This window comes from Uranotaenia lowii, chromosome 2, assembly GCF_029784155.1.
Source record: "Uranotaenia lowii strain MFRU-FL chromosome 2, ASM2978415v1, whole genome shotgun sequence".
In the NCBI taxonomy this organism is placed as follows: Eukaryota; Metazoa; Arthropoda; class Insecta; order Diptera; family Culicidae; genus Uranotaenia; species Uranotaenia lowii.
This window is the reverse complement of record NC_073692.1, coordinates 124,152,127-124,163,790: the sequence shown is the minus strand read 5'-3', so window position 1 is coordinate 124,163,790 and position 11,664 is coordinate 124,152,127.

Below are 11,664 nucleotides of genomic sequence, written 5' to 3'. Positions count from 1 at the left end.
ATTGAATTTATGGTAAAACAAAGGCTACCACTGGGCTACCACCGGGTTAGCTAGTCAGTATGTTTTTTTTATCTAAACATTACTGTGTTTGAACAAGTTAAATGAGTACAATTTTCCTCCTTCATTCTGTGAACGTAGGTAGTTGTCGGTAGCATCTTCCTGCTTCCAACATGTCTTGCTCATCTTTTCTACATTCATTCACGTATCAGATTCAAATGCAACTTACACTCCATATCCTTGGCACTACATTTGAACTCCCACAAAGCGGGAAGAAAATAGAAAAATAGCTCGAATGAGTGGAATAATAAAAGGCAGCGTGCTCGCCCACAATGATTTACATGGCGTTATTTTTTTTTATTCTTTTCTCTTGCTTTATTCAGATGCATACAAAGTAATTTTTGCACTCGCTTTCAACTCCCTCTTGGTGCAGTCGGTTGCTCTTTTTGACTGAACACAACGAAGAAAAGGATTGTTTGATGAAAGGATTCCCTTTGAATGGGGGTTCCGTTTGTTTTTGATATCTTGGTACGGATGCGACTGATGCTAGTTGACTTTTATAAAAGTCAACCGAACAACACGCAGCCCTGTGGCTAATGACAAAGATGATGCTGGAAACAGTATAAAAGTGATATGCAATGACAGTGAGATTCTATAGGGGGTTTATTTTTAATACCGCACTTCCCTACAAATTATTTACACTTCATTTAAAATGTTATTTATGAATCTTGTTTTTTTTACATCAAATTTGATACGAGTTCAAAAGATTTCTGAAATACTTTTTATTTGATGTTTCAGACTATTTTTCATAATGTTTCCTTTTCCACAAAAAAAAAACAAATTAGTTGGTCTTCAATTTGAAAACATGAAAACTATTTTTGACTAAATATTTTGATTTTTTTTTTGTGATTGACATTTGCTATTGATTTTTTTTGGTTTGTTTATTTAAAAAAAATAATTCTCAAACATGGACTGAATGTTAAGGGAAAAATGTTTTAAAGCCTTAAGGCTCTCAAAAACCCTTATTTTTTCTATCAACAACCAACCCCACCAAACATTATCATTAGTAACAAACTCTTTGCTTAACCTTGCAAATCCAACAGCGCACAAAGATCTTTTCAGATGTAGCTCCCATTTTAATCATCTCGAAATGACACACGCCGTTCTTTTGTTTCGATTTCATTGAATGGAAAAGTACAATGTTTATGAAAGTCCCTGGAGCGCGGCTGGATGATGACAAATCAGCTTCTTCTGCTTCCCGACTACATAGTGGCGGCAACATTCGCAGCGAACGGAAGGGGAAAGAATTGTTTTTAATTAAAACGGTTCCCTGTAATTATCGTGGCTGTGATGAGCATGATTTCCTCTACCGGAGGCAGAAAAAAACAAAGTTTGTCATCAGAATACAGTTTATATAATGAAGAATCGAAATGTTACTTATTTTCACATCAGCACATAAATCATTCTAATATCTAATTTTTGGAAAAACGATGAAAAAATCAAAAAAATTAAAAACATTTATTACCGAAAAATCTAAATATGACATGCATATTGAAAAAACTACGGCAGATATCGCTGACGATCCTTAGGAAAAGGAGTAGTTATTCTGAGCTCAAACTTTTTGTCGTATTTTGTTCCCATTTTTTTTAGTTTCGTTTACAAAGAAGAAGAAGCTCAGTTAAAATATGTATGCAAATGAGGATGGTTATGTGTTGTCTATTTTCGTACCGCACCATGGATTTTATCAGGTGCAGTATGCATTTTTTTTCCTTCCAAGGGGCACTCGTATGTACCGAAAAAGTTTTTGCAATGACTTGAAATCTTTGTATTATCCTTCATCTAAAATAAAACGCTTTCAAATAGTGTAATTATACAGTTTGAAAAACTTGATAGAGTAAGATTGACAACCGTTTCCGATAACTTTCAAGAAGGTCTTCATGTATTTGATAATGAGGATTCGATCTTATTTAATAACTTTGTTGAAGACTCTTAAAAGATTTGACTTGTGATGTATAAAAATCAATAATTCAATACGATTCAAAACTTTTATAAATTTCGTCAATATGCCGGTATTTTAACGAATAAGGGAAAACTAACTAGAACAAGAACAAGAACTAGAACTAGAACTAGAACTAGAACCAGAACTAGAACTAGAACTAGAACTAGAACTAGAACTAAAACTAGAACTAAAACTAGAACCAGAACTAGAACTAGAACTAGAACTAGAACTAGAACTAAAACTACAACTAGAACTAGAACCAGAACTAGATTTACAATTATATTTAGAACTAGAACAAGATCTTGAACAAGATCTTAAACTAGAACTAGAACTAGAATTAGAACTAGAACTAGAACTAGAACTAGAACTAGAAATAGAAATAGAACTAGAACTAGAACTAGAACTAGAACTAGAACTAGAACTAGAGCTTAAACAAGAACTAGAACTAAAACTAGAACTAGAACTAGAACTAGAACTAGAACTAGAACTAGAACTAGAACTAGAACTAGAACTAGAACTAGAACTATAACTAGAACTAGAACTAGAACTAGAACTAGAACAAGAATTAGAACTAGAAATAGAAATAAAACTAGAACTAGAACTAGAATTAGAACTAGAACTTGAACTAGAACTTGAACTAGAGCTATATCTAGACCTAGACCTAGACCTAGAACTAGAACTTAAACTAGAACTAGAACTGGAACTAGAACTTAAACTAAAACAAAAACTTGAACTAGAACTAGAAGTAGAACTAGAACTAGAACTAGAAATAGGATTGCCTGAGTTTTTAAAGAAACCTATGGGAAATGCCCGGTCCGAATATCAAGGAATAAAGCCTTGTTTTCTTCCAGATTATTAAAAATTTTTGCTTAATTCTGAACTTGTTTAAGCAAAATAAATTCGTGAGCATTTTTTTTTTTTTTTGAAATTTTGGGATCCGTTCAACGCTGATGAGCCTTGGCAAAAATTATTTTTCATGTGTTTTTGTAGCTTTTCTCTTAACATTTAATGGCAAAGACCTAGATTTTAGCTGGATTTGACCAGTTATCGTCTTGTTATGAGTTTTAAATTTAGAAACCCAATGCCCCGATTTGCTCGGTCTGAATAGGGTAAGTTTCCCTACTTTGGACCCTTTAAGCTATGGTTTTTAAATAATCATTTTTTTTCCCAAACAAACGGCAGATCAATATCTTTCAAGAGATTTATTGATAGTTGATGATCTTATCAACAAGTTTAAATGAGAATTTTCAACATAGGTTTAGCCATTATTGAAAGATTTGCAAAGATATTGATGATCAAAATTTCCATCTTTGAACCTACTGTTCCTATTTTGGTACTGTACTGGTACCTTTAATTGGACCTTTACCTAAAATTCTTATGAAAAGCATTATTTTTCGAAAATAAATAAACAAATTCATTAGAAGTGTAATCTTTAATCAAATATTATCATAAAAAGTATTACAGCTTTTTAACGATTGAAAAAAACTTACATTTCTGTTATGAATATTTTAAACATTTTTACTCCCCGTCAGCTCTATCAGCAGGACAATAGCTGAAACTTTTTTATGTTAACTAACTTGTAGTTTATTTGCGTAAAGCTAACAACAAATGTTAGAAATGTTCAATATTGGTTGGAAATCATGCCCCAATTAAAAATTCACACCTTTGTTGATTTGTATGGTATTTATACAAAGTTTTTGTGATGTTAGGTCTATAAATGGAACATCAAAGTCAAAGACTCCTATATTTGGACCGTTTACAAATTTCCCGGGTTTTCCATTGATTTTCATTTATTTTACGAAAAATAGGTAGTCTGGTTCATATTCTCCACAGCGAAAGTAATAACTCTTCAAACTTTGGCTTGGGAACTAAAAAAACGTGATTTTTCCTTATTCCTGCTCATTTCTCAAAACGCGCCCCACTAACTGAGCTCTCTAATTTACCAGCGAATAGGAGGCACATTTTTAAAAACGTTGAAAATTTTATCAGAAACTAGGTCCAAAGAAGGAGCACTCACCCTATGTTAAAAAAAACTGGAAAGCACACTCATGACATCAAGAATAAAAATAGTGGAGATACATTAAATTCAAATGAAAGATTCTAAAATTTAGAATTAAGAGTAAAAATAAAAATTTGACAGCTATTTAAACTCGAATTAGCATGGAGATTAAAAGTAAATTTCAATTCTCAAAATCAATTTGAAAAATTAATCATAGCCAAATTCCTGTTTTCAATTATCAATTAGACCTTTACCCCCGATGCAGTTTTTTTCAAAATGGAATTGTATGATTTAAAAAAAAAAAAGTAAAACTTTGAGTCTTTGAACATATTGAAAATATCAAGTTTGATGCCTGCAGCCAAGATTTGCCAAAAACACACCAATTTTGAACAAAGTTTCAGTTTTTATCTTTGATTTAGAGTTAATCATCGTTAATTTATTTTATTATTTTTTAATCGAAACTTTTAAAGTTTCCTTGAACTGATCTTGCCAGTTTAAATTGTCTGATTCTTTTTTATTCGTCGCGAATTTTCAAAGTAGGCCACGAAATCATATTATTCCAGATTTATCTGGTCATGCCACAGATTTTTTTTTTCCATTAATCTTAGCTTAAGCATGTATTGATTACTATTATTATTATTTTTAATATTTATTGAAGACAATTGTCATTCGGGTCTAAAAAGGAAAAGTTTAAGAATAATTTACAATGTATTGAATTTCATTTTTTATTCAATTTTACGTGCAATACTGTAGAAGCACTTGTGACATAATATAAGATTTTTAATTTTCCAGATACAGAAAATTCTTAAGACTCGTTCGCTTGACATTATGTTGAAAGTTCTAAATTTGAAATGATACATGTAGCGATTTGTCATGAGCAAAAATTTGAAGATTTAAATTTTCGGCTACATAAATTTCAGTTGAATTCAGCCTCATACTACTGGAGTTTTGAAACGATTAGTTTAAACTGAGGAAATGTCATAAAAAAAGCTTGATAATTTGAAGAAAATTTATTTCCCTTTACTATGCTATATTAAAGGTGTTTCTTTTTAAAATTGCCGAAGAAATTATAAATATAATGCTTATGTTCATATCATTCACTCTAACATTGCCTTACCAGATTCTTTCCGAAAAAAGCGGCGTATTTCACGAAAAAAAGTGGAAAATCGTCGAGAAAAGCGTGATATTTTTGAAACTCATTAAAACTTCATTTTTAAGACCATTCCTTTGAATATGTAAGTTTTTCTTCTGCTAAAATAGTTCATAAGAAGTAAAAAATATTAGGTATGTTAACAAAATTGAATTTTTAAGAAAACTTCTTTCTTTGTGTACTGCGAATACTAAAATCGAAAATATTTAAGGGAGTCCACAGTAATTTAAAATCCGAAACTAGAAGAAAGTTTTTAAATTTTATTTTAACAGCCGCTTTTGATCATCTACCTTGGTTTTTAAATTTGATTGATCTATCCATCAATATTTTTTTTTTTTGAAAACAGTTTTTTTTTCGCTTGGAAGTCCTGTTCCATTCGATCCGGAATCTGGCTTTCCCTTAAGCTTTACATACAAAGGATTCTGCTAAGCTTCCGGAGACACAACTGGAGCCATCCTCATTTGGAAGCAGCTTAAAGAAAATTTTCTTCAATCGATAGCTTTAACATCGCTAGAACGTTCTCAAAAAATGCTTAATTGAACCAGATATTTAACACAAAATTTAGAAAGAGTTCGGTCCATCCTGTTCATTTGGATTTCGTAGGAAAAAGCATGGATTTTGCAAAAAAAACTTTTACTTTATTTCTTAAACTGAACAAAAAAAATTGTGTTATTAAATTTTTTTATCACCCAAAACATTTTTTTAAGCAATTTTTATCTAAATAATTATGAACAGTTTTTTGAAAGCCTTAAATACGATTTAAAATCTGCTAATGTGTTTTAAGGAAAAAATATATTTTCAAATGTATTCCTTTTGATTTTTATTGAATAATTACGCGACCAAATTTGCCTGGATATTACCCGGATTTTGAGCTGAAAATGTTAAAACCAAATGCCTGGATTTTGCCACGTTTTAGAGGCCCGGATTCGCCCAGTCTGAATATGTCAGGAAAATATTCTGGCAACCTCAAATGCTACGAACTAAATGAGTTATTTAGTCTTGTCTTATATAAACTTTGATAAAATTATGCTAATTTTGAGGAGAATAAAGGAAAAAAAAAAATATTTGAATGATTTTCTGTGCTGAACCGTGAATTCAAATTCAGGCTTAACTTTTGGTAAATCAGTTGCCCCCTGAGCTAATGTCCGTGAGTTCGAGCCCAAGAGAAAACATCGAACACAATTGTTCCAAATAAGTTTTTCAATGACTGGTGCGCCAACAGCATCGTTGAAAAGTCGCGACTGACAGAATGATGTAGAAACGACTATAATCGGAACAAAAAAAAAGGATGTTGAACGCCTCCTTAAGAAAAAAAACCCTTTTTTTAATCACTAACATTAGTCAGCTAATTCTTTCGAACCACAAGCATAACCATGGATGAAAATGTATCAAATATTAAGATATAAAGTACAAAATAAGGTTTATTTTTCAAATAAGGTTTATTTTCTACTTTTGTAAAATCGATTAAAATTTAAGGTTTGAGACAGAACCATTAGTTTTGAATAATCTACAATATATGTAAATAATTTTAACTTAAATTTCCAGCTGAATTTTTTTCTAAAAATGAAAAACAAGTTCAAAGATTATCATTTTTTATTAAATATTTGTTAATTCAAATCCTGTAATTAAAGTTTTCAAAATTAAAGACTAAATTTTCAAAACAAAAACAATTTCTTCATTCTTCTTGAATCCAGATCTTACTTTTTACATGTGATTTTGGCCAGGTTTTGAGTTTCCAAACTGGCTTTGATTGAATTTAATATTTTGAAGCAAGAATCAATGTTATGAAACTGCGATCTTCATCAATTTGAATCCTTAAGGAAACTTTAATTTTGATTATAAAACTTGAATTTGATCACAAACTGAATACAAACCTTGGATTTTAGTTCCAAGTCTGAATTCTGCATTTTTAACCCAAAATCAAAACTTTGATCTAAATTCCAGATAAGAAATTCTATAAATTTGAAACCAAAATTTAATTTGATTCTGAATTTATGGTTTTCAATATGATTTTTTTTTTCAATTATTTATTCTTAATTGAAATTGTAAATTTAATTAAAATTGTGAATGATGAAATTGTTTCACATTTGTCAATTATGGACTCATGAAACTTTTTTATGTTTCAAGATAAAAATTTCAGATCCAAATCTTGGAAATGGTTTGAATTTTGATTTTTTCCATATTCCGAAATTATGAGTTTCGAGTATGGAAAATTCATCACATTTTAGATTGAAATTCAACACCAAGGTTCGAAGAAGGATTCTATATCAATGATGACCTAAACTGAAAATCAAGAACAAGAAACTGGATACTTACTAAAAAGATATCTTTCCGCAAGTATCCGGGCTGGGATAATTCAGAAAATTTTATCCTAAAACTTTGCAAAATAAGGGCATATTGTTTTAAAATTAACATAACTCTAAGGACTCAATCGAAATTTTCGTTTGATTTTGCAAATAGAGTGAGAAAATCTGGCCAAAATCCGGACAATATGCTGTGAGAAAATTTTGGAAAACTGTTGTAGAATTGTGGTCTTGAAATGAGATTTCGAGTTTTTGGAGTCGGCATTGTTACGCTATTGTTACTCTTGAATTATTTTAATTGTTCATTAAAATTTGATGAGAAATTTTAAAATTTTATGTTTTGTGAAAAATTATTTCACTTGGCGTTTTTTGACCCTCATAGGGGGGGGGGGGGGTTAAACTCCCAAAACCCCCACCCCCTCCACCATCCCGGTACTACGGCCATGTTGGTGAGATAAGGTGGTAAATCTTAAACTTAACAGTTTAGTTTATCAATATTTCAATCCAAAGCAGCTCAGGCATGCACTTTTCGAATAGCCTTAGTTGGTGTATTTAGCGGAAGGACATTTGAAACGATATTCTGCGGGTATATTTATTGGAAAAAAAACTTCGCATTTAATAAAACTATTATAAAACGAGACAAAATTATGCGTTAGAAATAAAAAACCATTGCATGGTCTTAATATTTTTAAAATATTGGAAATAAACTGAGTAAATATAAGACGTCCCACAGGAATTTAGAAGAAATGTTTATCTCATTGGTTTATAACTGAAACGACAAAAGAAATATTAAGCGACCTTTAGATGGAGAACTAATCGTTAAAGAACTTTCTTATCCAACAGCTAACTATAAAATTTTTGCAAGAAAATTAATTTTCTAACAAAATTAAAGCGTACTAGTAATCGTTAGGCTAACTAGCATTTTCATGCTAGAAAATTTGATTGAGTATGAATGAAGTGAATCAATTTTTCAAGATGTAACGGAGATGCTTTTCGAAAGTGAACTACTGAATCTAACAATGTGAGTACGGTTTGTCAAATACGGCTCAATCCATTTCAGCAGATGTGCATTGATTCCATTTTTATGTAGTTTAAACATTAACAAAGGGATGTCGATTCAATCAAAAGCTTTACTGAAGTCCGTAAATAGAGCCTGAACTGAATTTCTTTGATCCAAGGAGTGGATATTACAAGAAACGAGTTCAAGTAAATTAGTCGTTGTAGATCGTCCTTTAACAAATCTATGTTGCTTTTCAGTTATGAGTGTTTTTAATTGATTATTTATCAAGTGCTTTTATATTAATAAAAAATAAGATCCAATTTTTAAAGAAATTTATCTGCAACTAAAAATTAATAAATAAAATAAAACTTCAACGATTTATGCACTCAAAACTAAGCCAAATTATTGACAATAAAAACAAATTTTACATTTTCGTGCCCCTCGTATGCTCACACGAGATTGTGAAGAGCAACACGTGAAAAGAAGTCACCACCATCGCCAGTCGCTGCCAACCCGGAAAATGGAAAATTTTCATTTTCCCTTTCCCATTCTGGATCTGCATCCAGTCATAGTCGTCGTTGTTGGGTGATGCACATTCTTTTATTCGGGCATCCCGGGAACGAAACGACGACGACGCCATCCGCAAACGAAAAGCATGTAGCATTAATTATTCACCTTTCGTCAGCGCGCTCGAGCCTGTTGAAAGAATTCTTTTCAGGAAATCCACAAAACCACTACCATTCACAGCTCTCGGTGCTTCCAAAGGGGGGCGGCTGTAACAGGGAAAATTGTACCGGAGTTAAACCGGGAAAAAAGTATTTCCACTAAATTGAGCACTCTGAAGCTGGATGATGAAGAAGTGGGTTTCTTTCTACGCAGAAGTTGGTTGTTATTTCTGTTGAAGCGGAAAACCCCACAATCGTCCAAAGCGAAGAAAGACTAACCGGGAAATGAAGCTGGAAAGTGTGTAATCTTGTTTAGTCTTCGCTTCGTGAATGAAGCCGTGCAGATCATACATTTATCATCTTCCGTTTGCGAGGCAGTAACTTTACAACTTGTAGAGCAACTTTTCCAGTCGATGATGTTTCTTATATTCTGTTGGTCAACAGCTGTAATAAAGTTTTCTATTAAGCCCTGGAAATCTTCTGCCAGAAGGCGAGGTGCCACTTTTTCTGCCTGAGATGGGTGCCAATTGAGTAACTGTGCGGATTTGGATTATTACTTGATGGAGAAATTTGCGGTAATTTTTTCTTGTTTAGTGTATTGAGTCTTTGGTGTTCTGTGTTGATATAAGTAAAGATTAGTGCTTGAGTTTTGAAATTTTCTCAAAGCTTTTTTCAAAGTCACCCGAGCCTTTTGATATTTGTTAATCGAAATTATATAAATATTTTGATTATACCAAACAGTTGGATAAATTTAATTTTTCTCTTGGAAACAGTAGAAACATTGTTCAAAATAGCCGTGAAAATAACTGGTTATATCGTTGCAAATTTGTCGAAAACTGTTTTTAAAGTTTGGGACTAAGAAAGGCAATCTAATGTACCTGTAAAAGGTGTATCGGGTGAGATGGACTTAATTTACTATTCCGAACTTTATTTTTTTTTAAAGCTGTCGATCTCACTATGTTAACTCTTTCTCTATCTACTACTTATTTCTAGTTCAAGTGCATTATAATATAAACAGTCCAAAAACAAATTCAAACTTGTCTCCTTAAACCTATTGGATTGAGCCGTTTCAAATAAATGATAGAAAAAAATATTTTCTATCAGCATTAATACCAAAAACGAAATCAAGTGAAGGAGGTAAGGACTTATCATCTAGTAACCTCTTTAGCAAGTAAGCATAACAAAAAGAAGCCACACGTAGTAAACGGTCATGAAATCTAATGTAGGAACGTGTGGGTCGAATGGCAACTTTTCCTCAAATTTCAAAAACCCTGTAATCTGAAAAGTTTCCTTTTTGGTCTTAGAGATCAGCATAATTCTCGCAGTTTTAAAAAAGGAAATGCCAGGAACGAGAATATTTGTTCGAAGAATGTAACTTTTTTGTTAATTCTTCAATATAACTGATTTTAAGGATTTTTACATCGAAAATTCTGATAATATGTAATTTTTTTGTACTTACTCGTAAAAATTCTAAAGATTGCCAATTTTCTCTGAATTCAGTCATTGGTAGCTGATAAACTGATAATCCATTCTATTTTATATGCTTTTTTTCTAGATTTTCTAGTCTCAGAGATATAATGACTTTGAAAATTAACCCTCTAGAACCCATTTTTTTTATCTTCTCTTTTTAAATTCTCAGATGTGGTAGTTACATACAACTTTTTTTTTCCAGAAAAACGATATCGATCGATATTTTTCAAAAAATCAATCCAGCATCTTTGTTACATTAGAGGCTACATATTTATAATTTCAACTCAGAACAAAAAACTTAAAATAAGTTTTCTGAGACTTTGAAAATGATGATTTTTTTTGAAAAAAATCATAACTTTCTCGTATTTATTGATTTTAAGCTTCCCTCAGCGAATGCTACGAGCTTGTCTAACACCTGTCATCATAACGGAATCTTTATACAACATCTTCAAATTAAGAATCACAATTCGATGCAGTATGAAAATTTTAGCAAATTCCACCTAATGGCGGGATTGGGCACTGGCAAACTTAATCCAACAATTTTTTTGAAAATTTAATTGAAACAAAATATATCTATTTTCGACATAAAAAAAAAACTTTTTAAAGTGTTTGATATTAAAATTTTTAATTTATTTAACACTTTAATTGAAGACTGCAACCATCATTTCGATATAAAATTTCTTTGAAGTTTCATCGATATCCTGTATTTTGTGAGATTTGAGAAAATAAAAAAGAATACTAATAATTTTTTTCTTAAGTCAAAACTACTCGCAGTCATCAAAAATTTGATCATTGTTTTGAATCGTTTGTATTCGAAACCTTTGTTACATGTTTCTTTTTTATAAAGGGCACAAATTTATTTAATGATTTTTTACCTATTTTCAAATGTTAGTCTTTCATCACAGAAACGAGAGCTAAAATAATGAAATTAAATGCATATTTGAATTCAGCATTCCCAAATCATTTCATGCTCCTCGAAAAAATGTGAATGTCTGTGCTATCTAAAATTGATGCATCATTTCATTTTTTTTTAATTTCACAAGGCACTAATGTTCACATGTTTGGAGGTGAGAAGAATATA